Source organism: Macaca fascicularis, chromosome 5 (assembly GCF_037993035.2).
Source record: "Macaca fascicularis isolate 582-1 chromosome 5, T2T-MFA8v1.1".
NCBI lineage: Eukaryota > Metazoa > Chordata > Mammalia > Primates > Cercopithecidae > Macaca > Macaca fascicularis.
The window spans coordinates 16,347,409-16,362,416 of NC_088379.1; positions in this window are offsets into that span (position 1 = coordinate 16,347,409).

The following is a 15,008-nucleotide window of genomic DNA, read 5'->3' on the forward strand; positions in this document are numbered from 1 at the left end:
GCCTCCCTCACCAGGCTGCAGCAGTGCCTTCCTTGTCTTCGAATAAAGCAAGAAAATGAAAAGTCCTTTGAATGAGTGAATGAATCCTAATGCGACATACTGTCTCCATTTCCTGAGCTTTTCCTTCCCAATCCTGATCACAATTGAAATTACATATTCATTGACATAATCATTTGTTTGGTATCTGTTTCCCCCCATAAAAATATAAGCTGTCTGGGGGCAGGAACCATGTCTCTTGTTCACTCCTGCACCTACCACAGTGTCTGACACATCTCAAGGGTTTAATAAATATCTGTTGAATGAATATAACATCCAGGATATAAAGCTGCCTAAGAACTGCACACGCTTTTTTCCATTGCATCTATTTTCTTCATCAAGGAAATAATATTGCTCATAGAAATGAAGAAGAAACCTAAGCTTTATTCCAGACAGCTTTTCACAGCTTTGGTTGCTGGAAAGAGGCAAAACCCCAAGTCACATGATTTTGTATTTAGAATATTAATTGTCCCTAGGTCATGCAGAACAGTGATACTTTCCTTAATGAAATGCTCTTGTACTAATTTCTATTTGTATGCAAAAGACATCATTGGTTTAACATATTGAGACAATCTCCCCAAACGGTGCACACCCATATCTGCCTAGCCGAAGAAGGGGAAAGGCTTCTGATTTATTACACATAAACAAAATGAATAAGATAACATTTTATTAGTTAGAAACCATTATAAAAACAGCAATAAAATGGGGCCGTACAAGTGGAAGATGGTCTTATCAATAAATCCTCGGAAGTTTAGGCCCCTGGTGCATGTTGTAATAATAAAAAAGATAATTAAAAGGATCGAATTGCAAAGCTGTATCATTTTTATCAAGAAGCAGACCTCTAACAATAGAAAACATCAGGGCAGTAATAGTCGGGGAGTCGCTAACCTTTTTAAAAAGGAAAGGTATTGGAGATTCAAGTTATTTTAGCTAATGTGAGAGGAATCCATGTTTACGTTGTGTCGCACTGAAACATGCAAATCCAGGCAAGAAATGGCTTTCCTTTAAAATCAGTATCTTTATGAGTCTTGTTTCTGGTGCTGAGCAGTAACTGGCTTTATTAAATTAGCCATGTCCATCCTATCAATTATGGCTGATATTATCACTAACAACTGCGGGTGAGAAAGACAGTTTCCTTACTTTTTGTCTCAGAAAGTCTTGGGTTTTCTTCCCTTGACTAAGAATCTTCATTTTGTCTTAGAAAATTCTTATGACATGTTGCAAATACTTTTTATACAAAGACATCACAAGGAAACACAGAAACCTCAGAGCTTTCTCATTTCCCAGAGAGCTGTAGTCAGTTTTTAGAAAGTAAATTGTGTCCTCTACCCTCCCCTCAACTCCCTCCAGGTCAACGTTTCCCCTCCCCCATCCTGGTCAGTTTAATATGAGTCACTGCCCGGGCTTTGTTGTATGGAATAACATATTCTCCTGGGAGTCAGTTCATGCAAAACACTCCCCGCTGAGAGAGTGGAAATTTACCCATAAGACATTCTTCCAGCAGCAAGCCCCTGGAGGAAACCTGACCAGAATGTTTAAAAGACTTGAGGAGCTCAGTCTCCTTCACTCCCTCAAAATTTCTCAGAGAAAAAAAAACAAAAACAAAACAAAACAAAAAAACCCCACATATTTAAGGTTTATAACACCTGGTGACAACAGACACAGTGAGATATGATGTTATTTAGAAAGAAAACTGAAAATGAGTAGATTATTTCCAATATTTCGTCTGCCACTCTGTCTTCTACCACGATTTCTATTCTCTCTATTCTCCCTTCCCATTTTGGTTTATAGTCACTCTGCAGTCGTTCCATTGATCAATGCATGAACTCTTTTTTTCTAACAACTGCCACATACTCAATAAGTTACTTTAAGCCAAGTAGCCATTATTTTTGCAACATATTTATAAGCTCTGATATATTTTCTGTAGTGCAAATGACATCGATTTACCACTAAAATAATACATGTGTTCATAAATGTGTAAATCACAAGAAAGCTTAGTTGGGACTTCTTTATAAAAAGCCTCAAAACAAGCCCATCTTTGTAAAACATACACATATACATAATTAATAATGTAATATACACACATACATATAGATACAGATACATATTTTTTTAATAGTAAAGCTAAGGATCATGAAAGAACATGGAAATGGAAGCCCATCCCAAGAACTTTGCTTCTTCTTCATCAACATTTACCAAATGGTGATGCAAACAAATCAGAGGAAATATAAATTTCACCGAAGGCAGCTCCCATCTTAGAGAGGGCCTAGACAAAGCTGGTAAGAACCAGCTGTCTTGAAAAGGCATCAAAAGAGATTTACTTGATGGCCCCTGGGCTAGACATTGTGTCATCTTTTCTTTTTATTAAGAACTTGTTATCTAGGTTTTCAAAACTGCACTTATAATACACTTTACTAAATAGTATGTAGAGTTGCACAGTGTATGCCTGTATAAAAACCCTGTTAAAAATTTCAAAGTTTGCAAACTGGAAGAATAAGTGAGTGGCTCATTTAATTTATTTTAATCAGTTATATCAGGAAAATGCAATTATATTGAAGGGAACCCTTTGCAGAAGCAGAGAGCAATTATGTTTTGCGTGCGGAGTACTTTTTTTTTTAAGCCCATGTCTGCAGCATTAAAGAAAAGCATAATGTCAATCATCTTGATTTCAAATTCCTTTAGTGCAGTCCTTAAACAGTGCAAAAATTATAGAAAGCTAAAGCTATTTTTCTCAAGACTGTGTGCAGCTGTTTTCTGCAATTCTTGAACATTCTTGATATAAATGTGTTTCCAAAGGTACCCATTTTTAAAAGTAAAAGTTACTGCAGTAATGCTCTTAACCTTATTTTAAATAGATATTTTCACATCATCTCTTAAAGAGAATAACTCACCAAAGAGGCCGCTTGAGTGAGTTAAAGTTTCACTAAATTTAAGCAATGGGATTTCCCTGCTCATTACCATCACCTTATGCAAAAGAGCAGCTTAAAAGTTGACAAGTAGATGGCAACAGTGTAAAATGGCAGCCTACTTAAAGGGAATTTGTTAAATTGTTGAAGATGTGAGTGGGAGACAGGTAAGAAAATGTTATAAGAAGTACTGCACTTCCAAAGACAAGTCCAAAATTCTAACCTCGGGAAGCGCAGGGATCTCTCTTCCTCTCTCTCTGCTTTCAGGACTTTGGGCAGCTTTAAAATGAAGCCAATGCATTTCACAAGTAAAAACAATCATGTTTCCTTTCTGCCTAATGTAAGTAAATCAACTTTGAGCTCAATATTGAGTTGAAATCTCTTAAGATATAGTGACTTATAACCTGTCCAGATATGATTAACAAAGATCTTTGATTAGAAATGGGAATATAGGTGGCAAGTGACAGGTAGATCCCTGGAGCTCATTGTGCAACTTCTCATTGTTTCATGTATTCTTAGATTTGGGTCATTTTCTGGTCTGTAACATGGGAACTTGTGTAAATTTCATTATTATTAGAAATTCAACCAGTGACTTGAAACTTTGAACAAATAATTCAAGTCTCCTAGAAGAAATGAATCACCTAAAAGTACAGTGTCGGCTTCATAACACATGCAAGCCCTAGCTTAGAAATGTACTGCATTTTCCAGAAGTTCATTGGTAAGCTGACAGTTTAGTATTCAGAATGCATTTTTTGATAGAAACAATTTCATTCATTATGACTGGTTTTCTAAATTAGCAAATAAGCCTATTTAACTAATAATGAATCAGAAGTAGGTGTTAATACTAACATGGCAGTATTATAAATATACCGTTTGACCACTTATGATATTGTAACTGGGGAAAAATATATTTTAATTTTTAAGTCAGAGTACTGAGAGCAGATATCCTACTCTGCTTCAGAAAGGCACTGCAAATACACCTGGACATGAAGAATTTGTTAACTCTTGACAGCTCTATGATTGTAGAAAGAAAGGCGTTGTTTCCCATTGATTCATATAATAAAACCATTGTATATCTGACCATGCATTGGCTGTATGACTTTAGGCAATTTACTTATTCTCTCTGTGCCTCACTTACGGTTAAATTAAATGAGGTCATTTTTCTGCAAGTAGACATTTGCTGTTTGCCTCACCCAGCTTCCACCCCTCTTGCAGCTGTTCCCTTGGTTTTCACTGGGTGATAGTCTCTCTCTACCCATCTCTCATCTACATGGTATGACTGGTGCTCCATTCCCATCCCTAGGGTGAAGCACATGGCTTGGGCCTACCAATCTCAGCTGGCTTCAGGGGTGACTTAAAGGCAACTGCTTCGAGGGTGGGCCACCTTCCTGAGTAGGTCCAATAAGAGTGAATCTCAGAATGTTTTTCCCTGAGAATTCTGGGACAGAAGTCTTTCTCTGCTGGTTCTGAATCAGAAAAGATACAGCTTCAAGAGCACCTGGCGCCATGTTAATTTATTCCAGTGGTTCTGGTGGCTCTCAATGACCAGCAGGGGACATTTGGCAATATGTGGGAACATTTTTGGTTGTCATAACTCTGAGAAAGCTGCTATTCTCACCTAATGGATAGAGACTGGGGTGGTGCTAAACATTCTACAATGCACAGGATGGCCCCCAACAACAGAAAATTTTCTGTCCCAAAATGGCAATAGAGCTGAGGTTAAGAAATGTTGCCCTGACTGCATGGTTACATCTAACAACATAAAGAAACAGCTGAGAAGTGGAGGAACGTCAACTCCAGGTGGTATTGTTTGAATACTAGAAGAGTCAATTCTTACTTGATTTTTCCATCAGTTACACCCAAAAAAATCTTAATTGACCAAATTGGTAAATATGCAACATACAGTAGACACCCCATAAGTGGTGGCCTTTTTCATTAAAGGTTATCATCCACATGAGACCCAGGATCAGGGGACTTCAGAATCACAAATGTTAAAGGATCAGATGCTGTCTACATAAGAATTGCATGTTTTAGCTCCCCACAGCACACATCTGTACCCTCTCCTGTGTCCTCAACAAATTCTACATTTCTGATTTGTACTCACAAAAAACAAAGATTCAAAAGATAATGCCATTTTTGTATAGAATTTGCAATTTTTCTCTAGTTTAGAGCTATCGTCAAGAATTTAACGCATCTGATAGGAGACTAAAAAGTTAAAGAAAAGGTTGCAAGATTTCCACAGAATTACTAAATATTTTTCTTAAGTAACTGCCAGGCACTGTCTCTGGAGAGCTTGATTTACCACAAATGTTTAAAATGAAAATAAAGGAGTTCTGAAAAAAAAAAAAAAGAAAAATGGCTATTTAAAAATTGCTTCATAAATTAATACACAAGAGTGAAAGAATCTCATTTATATTTATATTCCATATTTTCTTTTCAGCTCTTGTGTGTTCGGTTATATTATGGAAGGGGCCTGGATGGTATTGTATTCTAAATTTATTGACAAGAAATTTTAAGATCTTTTTATTTGTTTTTAAGGTTGCCCATTCCCCTAAAGGTGGTTAAAACACATACACAGTATATGCCATTTCACCAACACAAACTAATTATCACATTTTTTGATTTCATAATTCTATAGCCTTAAGGTCATCATTTTCACAGTATTCTCACTCTTTTAACAGTTCGTACATTTTCATTCCTTGGTAAGATATGAATATTTTCTACTAAGAGATATGATATAAATGAGACCATTATTCAGAATGAGAATTTTCTCTACTAACATCATCACTATTTGTAGCATAGAAGACTAAATAAATGTCTCCCATGAGTGACTAAATGCAAAATAAAAAGTAACCACTCAACTTTAATAGTTTAAAAAATGCTATTAAACATAATGGCTTCTTGACATTTAAGTAGCACTGTGTTTTAAGTGATCTTCATTTTTGAAGAACTACTTTATTTTCATCTTAAATATTGATGGCAAATCAAGTTCTCCAGAGTGAGAAACCACAGGAGAAAGCTCTTCGGAGAAAATAAATTACCGTGGACTCTGAAGTTCCAAGGTGCTATTTTTTAATTTTGTTTTTGTTTGCTTTTATTTTTGTTTTCTCCTGAGGCTGTGCAATAGAATCATATAAATGAACAACTTGAAAAACTGACAAAACAATCTCATTTATCAAGATCTTCAATCAAGTGGATGCAGTTTTGACCATATTGACCATATTGCCCTGTTCCTCGCTTTAACCTTCAGGGGGAGATCTGATGTCTGTCAGGGACACCCGAAAAACAAAATGGCCCAGTGGGACCATCACAGAATGAAACTCCCTGAAAAGGAGGAGACAAGCAGAGGAGGGAGGAAATGGGGAGTGAAGCCTTCAAAGGAAGCAGTGATCCCGTCGCTTTCTTATCCCTCCGCAGGAGATCAGCACTAGAGTCGAGCTCTAAGGGAAAAGGAAGCATTAGGGAGGCACCAAGTTGCCCAGGCCTAATTCCAGCCCAGAAGTATGTGAAGAGCACCTTCAAGGTCTGTGTCTTACCCCACTCCAATTCATCAGGTTAAAAGGGAAACTCCCTGGCTATCGCCTGTGTGTAGCTGACATCCCAGGTGCTGCATCACAAGAATATGTTGATACATACCTGACCAGCAAGGACTCAGGGTGAGCGAAGACATGAGCATAGCTTTAAAATCAGTAACATGGTCAGGGCACCTTGGCTCAGGCCTGTAATCCCAGCACTCTGGGAGGCTGAGGTGGGTGGATCACAAGGTCAGGAGATAGAGACCATCCTGGCTAACACGATGAAACCCGTCTCTACTAAAAATACAAAAACTGAGCCGGGCATGGTGGCGGGTGCCTGTAGTCCCAGCTACTCAGGAGGCTGAGGCAGGATAATCACTTGAACCTGGGAGGCAGAGGTTGCAGTGAGCCAAGATGGCACCACTGCACTCCAGCCTGGGCAACAGAGTGAGATTTTGTCTCAAAAAACAAAAAAAAAAAAACAAAAGAGTAGCATGTTTAGTTGATTATTGAATTATGCTAAAAGAAAGATTCTAATCTCTGACTTTACATGCTAAGCTCTCCGAGGGCAGGGCCTGGGTCTATCTCCTTCTCTATAGTACAAATATAATTCCCAGAGCAGCTACAAAACTCATCAATCACTTATCTCCAGGAAACAAAATGAAACCAATACTTGCTTAAAGACTTTGAGCAAGTAATCTAGCCTTCCTAGGTTTTAGTTTCCTTACTCCAAAGAATGTGAGCGATGAAGTAAAAGATTCGTCTAGTTCCTAGTAGTCCAGTGGGTCTTTAAACTACGTCCCCCTAAGGTTTAAGCCTGGCAATCACAAAACCTGCAAATGTCTGTCCCATGATACAACAACCAACCACCTGGTATATATATCACTTGATATATATATATGTGTGTGTCTATATATGTGTGTGTATATATGTGTGTGTGTGTGTATATATATATACCACTTGATGTCACAAGTAGGAAAAATTTTTAAAAATGAAGATATTTGTCAGATTAACTATTCCTGTCATAATCAAGGGGAATGCCAAAGCCCACCCCATACCACCTCTAAAGAGAGCTCCACTCTGGCTACCATTCGGGTGGGATATTTTCATCTTGTGGTCAACAGTATTATTGGTCCTGAGCTCTCAAAGGTTTCATTCTTGACTCACTGAACAGCCATATTTCATATTAAGCAACAGAAATAAAATTACCAAACCATCAAATTCCCACAAAGGATAGTCTTTTTTGAATAGCATGACAGCACAGCCAAAAGATTATGGATTTTAGAGACTTGTCTACAGAGCCTGAGTCCACTAGAATATTTGACCTTGTTGAACCAGTCTTCTCCCCTGTAATATGGTAATAGTTCCTGCCTCACTGATCTGTGAAGATAAAATGAAATAATATATGTGAAATGTGTGTCCATAGTTAACAATAAACAGTAGCAACTGTTATTGTTTAAGGCCCATCACCTGCTCTCACATAGAAAAAAAGAAATTATTTAAGGGATTAAAAAAAAGTGTATGATGAGCTCTCTTTGAAAGATAGGAAATAGGAAGACCTGAGAAAAGACTGAATTTAGAATCAGAAAATGTGGAATACCTCCTCTACTTATAGAACATATGATTTTGGGCAAGTCAGTATCTCTCAGAACAGCTTCCTCTTCTGGAAAACAAGATTGATCATGTGCCCCTAAAAAGCATTCTGTAAATTCTAAAGCACTATTCAAATGTTTGGTGCTAATATCATTGTTACCGTAGACAAAACTCAAGGCCATACTTACAACACAGGCTTACAAAACTGTGACGCTGCTGTTGACAAATGGGAAGGAGTAACTAAATATATGCCACGTTGACATTCTGGAACTGGAGAGAGAGTGATCATGTTTTAAATTAAGTCTCTCTTTTGGCAATTAACAAGCAAAGAATCACAATTAAAATTGCAACCAGTTGTAGATTTTCCAGCACTCCTAGCCTTGCCAAGATGGGGTGAAGGAAACTTGACTTGCTTGTATTCTCCTATACGTATTCAGAACCATTTCCTTAGATGCAGCCATCAACATCTTTGACTTCAAAAGAGGCTTTTTTCTATGATTTCAAAGCATTTTATGTCCATACATGGGTTTAAGAAAATCACATAGCAGAAGACAAAAGAACAAAGCTTCGACAGCAGAAAAATTCATTGTAAGCTCCTTTAAACCATCACACTGAAATGTTCAGTGGAAGAAAGCAAGCTCTTGTGTATACACTGAGTGTATCAAAGGCCACCTCTGAGGTTAGTCAGCAACCTGTCTTCTTTGGAGATGTCAATATTGCCACAGAGTTTCCAAGAATCCACAAATCACTATTCACAAACCAACCCCCACCCCAAGCTTTGACAAATACTGACATTCCTTAGCAAACCAGAGGGAGCTGTGTGGTGCTTTTCAGGGGATGAACGACAAGTGGGGAGGAGTTGATTGTCCACTGGAGAAGCAGTCCGGGCCATAAAGCCTAGCCAGTCATTAATCTCCAGGAAATGCCCATACCCAACATCGTTATTGCTATTATAAACCAAAAATTAAAAGAAAAAGAGAAAGCATGTCTCTCTTCTTTATGGGTGATACAGTTTCAATTGGCACATATTGAGCATTTCTAGACATTTAATTAAGCAATCAGATTGCTTGAGTGATCTCAACATTCAGTGCCTTTTATAGAGTTCTTTAATGGCTATGCATAGAATTATTCTGGATACTTTATGGAGCATAGCAAGTGAAGTTTTATGTCTTCCCAAGAATAGAGTGAACCTTTCACTGCTATTCTAGCTTAAACAAAGACTGTCGTTGTTGTTGCTGTTGTTGTTGTTGTTGTTGTTGTTGTTGTGCGGTAGAGTGATTTCAGATTTCTGTCTAGAAAAGTATATCCAGAGAATTAGAATAAAGATAATTTACTTAAACCAAAAAGCATTTCACTTTACCTCTTTATAACTTCTTCCACTGAAATGCAATACCAACATCTCGTAAAATAAGGAGAGGCAGCATATTCAATACTGTTTTCATGTATTCACTCATTCATTTCCTGGATCATAAGGATAAAAACAATATCCTTTTAGAACCAAAATATGGTAGTGAACACAATCCGTAAGATCCACATCCACACATTGAGCAGCACAGCACAGTGATTAAGAGGACTGAGACGCTGGACAAATTACTCAACCCCTCTCTGCCTGGGATCTTTCCTCATGGGCTCATTGCTCTAAGTGGGCAATACACATGAAAGCACTTAGAACAATGGCCAGCATGTAATGTGAGCTATGTAAGTGTCATTATTACATTCTTGTCCACAGAAACAAGACAATATGCAAGGGAATAAATCAATAAACATCTTGTTTATAAATAGTGATAAGTGGTACCAAAAATAATTGGAGTAGGGGTGAATTTATCAGGAATTTCTCCTCTGAGAAGTGGCATTTTTGCTTAGCCCTGAATTGTTAGAATGTCGCATGATACAAACTGAGCAGAGGGAGGCAGGGAGCATCTCAGAGAAAGGGAACACCCAGTGCAAAAGGCCTGACAGGAGGACTGAGTTTGGTGTGTTTGAGATAAAAGAAGAACAGGGTGCTGGAATGTGGTGAGGAAGTGGTGAGTGGCCCAGATAAAGTAACAGAAGTCAGGAACCAAATCATATAGGACTTTGTAGATCAAACTAAGAGGTAAATTTGGTCATGTACAAATGATCACCTGTATTTTCTATAATGCCTTGATAAATATGTCTAGCCATGAACATAAAGCTACGAGACTGGCAAAAGTTTAGATACGAACATTCCTAACTAATAAGGAGTTAGATTTTATTTGAAATACAATAAAGCCATTGTTAATAGAGGAAGAGAGAGATGTCTGAAAATCAGGTTTTTGTTCTAAAATTGGCTTCAGGGGCTAGGAAGGGAATAAACTGAGCATGAGGAGAAGCAGAGAAGGAGGAAGAATGAGAACTGGTCTCACCTGTTAAAACTTGTGGATTGTGTGATAATGGCCAGTCCAATTCATGGACCTTAACTAACTGAACATGCATTTACTGTGTGCCTACCACGTGTGAGGGCCTTGTGCTAGGAAGGCGTCTTAGTCCATTTGAGCTGCTATAACAAAATACCATCGACTTAGTGGCTTGTAAACAACAGATATTCATTTCTCATTTCTGGAGGCTGGGAAGTCCAAGATCAAGGTGTCAGCCGATTTGATGTCTGGTGAGAGCTATTTCTCCATAGACAGTGTCTTAGTGTCTTCTCACTTTGTCCTCACATGGAGGAAGGGGCAAGGCAGCTGTCTGGAGTCTCCTTTATAAGGAGACTAATCCCAATCGTGGGGACTCCATCCTCATGACTAAATCACATCTCAAAAGGCTCCACCTCCTAAAACCATCACCTTGGGGGTTAGGATTTTATCTTATACACTTTGGGGGAGACATATTTACACCATAGGAATGGGAAAAATACAGAGATAAATAAAACAGACACCTGAACTAATAGGGCCTAGATCCAGTGTGGACATTGACAAGGGGGAGTAATAAATGGTTTTGAAAGCCCTGTCAATAGAGTTCCCCCATAGTAGTCTCTACAGAAAATGGTCAAATCTGCTTGAGAGAGAAGAGGACAAGAGGCTTTAGAAAGGAAGTGACACTATAGGCGAACCTTGAAATGCAAACAGGTGGCAATGGAAATTCTCTTCAGAAGTTACAGAGTAAACAGGGGAATGGAGGTGTGAACCCACCTGTTGAATTGGGAACTGCAGGTTGATGAGTGTAGTCGAGACATAGGCAACTTGATCAGGGTGGTAAGAGGTCCCAAAGGAGAGGAGAGCATGGGTTAAATCTGGAAGAGTCTTGAATAACCCATGAAAGCATGTGTTCTCCATCCTGTCTGGTTTACCAGGCGCATTTGGAGTTAGTGAAAGGAATCATGTTTAGAAAGATTGTCCTTGGCCATCTCCATGACAGATTAGAATAAGGAAGACTGGCAGAGGAATAAAGAAGAGAAGAGTTAATGAAAGCCAGATGAAGGCAGTAGCAGTGGAGACAGAGAGATGGAAATAGAGCACAGAGATGTTAAGGGAAGAGAACCAGTGGACTTAATCTGTAACTGGATTTGCAAGCAACCTTGTTGGCTCCTATGTAAACTTATTTCTGAATGAATGAATATCTCCAATTGAATGACTGAGTAGGTGATTCTGCCAGTTATCAAGCATTATGAAAACCATAGAAAAGTAGGCAATAATACATAGAGGAGATAGCTACAGATAGATGTGTGTGTGAGAGAGAAAGGACATATAGGAGATGTAATCCTTCCCTCAACTGCCACCTATCATCTTTTGAGGTTCTGGAGGGATCCATATGTATAACAGAGGCATTGATGTCAAAGTTTTAGTTAGATCGGCAAACTTTGGAAAGTGAGACAGATGGTGCAGAGTCAGGAAGATTTCTTCAGCCTAGACAAGGCAGAACAACAGCCTCTCTCTGATTTCCTTGCATAGAAAGAAAGGGCTCCTCTCCCCATGCAGGAAGAGGCATCTAGACACCACCATATGACCTCCCCAGATATTTGGAAAGGACCAATCAGAAAGCAGAAAAGGGTGTGAAGGTCACAGCCAAAGAGAGATGGCCAGGTCTTCCCCTAAGCAGGAACAGTCCCAGTCCCCCAGCGTTGTCTTGGCCACTGGTAGGAAGAGGATCTAAAATAAAGGGAGTTCAAATGTGGACACCAAAACAATAAGCTCACCCCTTGGAACTACAGAGCCTTGAAATGGCTTTGAGCCAGATATATCTATAATAATATTACTAATGTTGCCTAATGATACTATTCTAGGGCATTCCCTGGAATTAGAAGGGGTGGGACAAAGGACTGGGTAAAACGGCCAAGAGAGATATGTGAGTTCCTTTAGGTAACAACAAATAACTTGGGCACATTTTGAAGGAAAAATAGCCTTTCATCTTCACCTTTTATCAATAAACATGTTTGTAAATAGTGATAAATAGTATCAAAAAATACAACAGTGTAATGTGACTGGAGTAGTAATCACATTTTAATGTAATCATCTGTGAAATGAATGGGTTTTCCTGCATGACTTCTAAGTTTCTGGGTCTCTACATTTCCATGATTCCAAGGAGCTCTATATTTATTATTATTATTATTTATTATTATTATACTTTAAGTTCTAGGGTACACGTGTGCAACGTGCAGGTTTGTTACATATGTATACATGTGCCATGTTGGTGTTCTGCATCCATTAACTCGTCATTTACATTAGGTATATCTCCTAATGCTATCCCTCCCCCCTCCCCCCACCCCACGACAGGCCCTGGTGTGTGATATTCCCCATCCTGTGTCCAAGTGTTCTCATTGTTCAGTTCCCACCTATGAGTAAGAACATGCAGTGTTTGGTTTTCTGTCCTTGCGATAGTTTGTTCATGATGGTTTCCAGCTTCATCCATGTCCCTACAAAGGACAGGAACTCATCCTTTTTAATGGCTGCATAGTATTCCATGGTGTATATGTGCCAAGGGGCTTTATATTTTATTGGACACAAAATTCACAACAGAGAACTCACAACCAGAAAAATCTGGTCACATGCAAAGTTGCATCCATGATTTCTACTTTGCCTCAGCCTTTATGAATACGTCTGGCCATATATATACAACTATGTAACTATGAAGCTTAGATTTGAACATTCTCAATGTCTAATGATGACTACTCATATTTTAAAAAGAAGATAACTATATTTCCAGGCTCAACAAAAATTATTAAATGCTCTAGTTTTCTAGGCAATCAAGCCAAGAAATTGGGAGCGAACAATTCTTTGCTACTTCCTGTGTTAAAACACTTAGTTCAGGGCCCTGAGTAGATGCTCCACACACGTGTTAGTAGTGAAAGAATGAACCACTCTTTCTTCTTTGTCCCTGCAGAGGTTTGCTTGAATCCATCTTAAATTCTTATTCCATTCTTCCTGGTAATAAAATGGATTGTCTCTATGTATCTAATAGATTGTAAGATTCTTGAGGAGCAAAGGGTATGCATAAGTAATCTCTGCTCTTTCACAGCACCTTGTAGTAAAATTGACTTTTGAAAAAATCCTCCTTCTTTAATAAAATAGAAGTGGGTCCTCCTGTGTTGTCCCTGGAATGAGGTGGGGCAGCTGCACACTGAGACTACGGTCTGCATTGATCACTGAGTCCCTCCACGAGCCATTTTCCTGTGGCTAAGAGCACCTGGTATAAGCTCTGAGGTCTCAGAAGGAACTAGAGCTTGGGGTTACTGTTGGTCAAAACTTCATATTTACTAAACTCAGGGAGAAGAGGGTAGAGGAGGAGAAGAACTGTTGCCATTATCACTGTGGACCTTTGGTCAGATCAGAGGCAACTATCGTTTTACTCCCGTGTTCCACATAACAACGTTTTGGTCAATGATGGACCGCATATAAGACGGTGGTCCCATAAGATAATAATGGAGATCAAAAATGCTTATTGCCTAGTGACATTGCAGCCACTGTATATCATTACTCATGTGTGTGTGGTGATGTTGGTGTAAACAAACCAGTCATATGGAAGGCTAACACATACAGTTATGTACAGTACATATTACTTGATAAAAAATGACTATGTTACTGGTTTATGTATTTACTATGTTATACTTTTTATTATTATTTTAGAATGCACTCCTTCTACTTATGAAAACAAAAAAAGCGAACTGTAAAATAGCCTCAGGCGGTCCTTCAGGAGGTCTTCCAGAAGAAGGCATTGTGATCATAGGAGATGACAGCTCCATGTGTGTTACTGCTCTGGAGAACTTTCCAGTGGGACAAGATGTGGAGGTGGGAGACCTTGCTATTGATGATCCTGACCCTGTGGAGGTCTAGGCTAATGTGTGTGTTTGTGTCTTCATTTCTTAAAACTTTTTAGTAATAAAAAATTTAAAAATAGAAAACAACATATAGAATAATAATATAAAGAAAGAAAATGTACATCTGTACAATATGTGTTTTAAGTTGTTCTTTGTGTTACAAATGAGTCAAAATGTTTTTAACAATTGAAAGTTTCTAAGGTAAAAAAAGGTAAGGGTCATTTATTATTAAAGAGAATACTTTTATAAATTTAGTGTAGCTTAGATGTACAGTATTTATAAAGTCTACAGTACTGTCTAGAAACATCCTAGACTTTACCGTTCACTCGCCACTCACTCACTGACTCACCCAGCACAACCTCCAGTCCTTCAAGCTCCATTCATGGTAAGTACCCCGTAAAGGTATACCATTTTTTATTAATATCTTTTATACCACATTTGACTGTATTTATATGTTTAGATACACACATACTTATCATTGCATTGCAGTTCCCTACAGTATTCAGTGCAGTGACATACTGCACAGGTTTGTAGCCTACAATCAACAGGCTATGCCTAGATGTGTTGTGTAGTAGGCTATACCACTTAGGTTTGTGAAAGTACTCTCTGATGTTTGCATGATGATGAAATTGCCTAACTATACATTTCTCAGAACATATCCCCATTATTAAGAAGCGCATAACTATA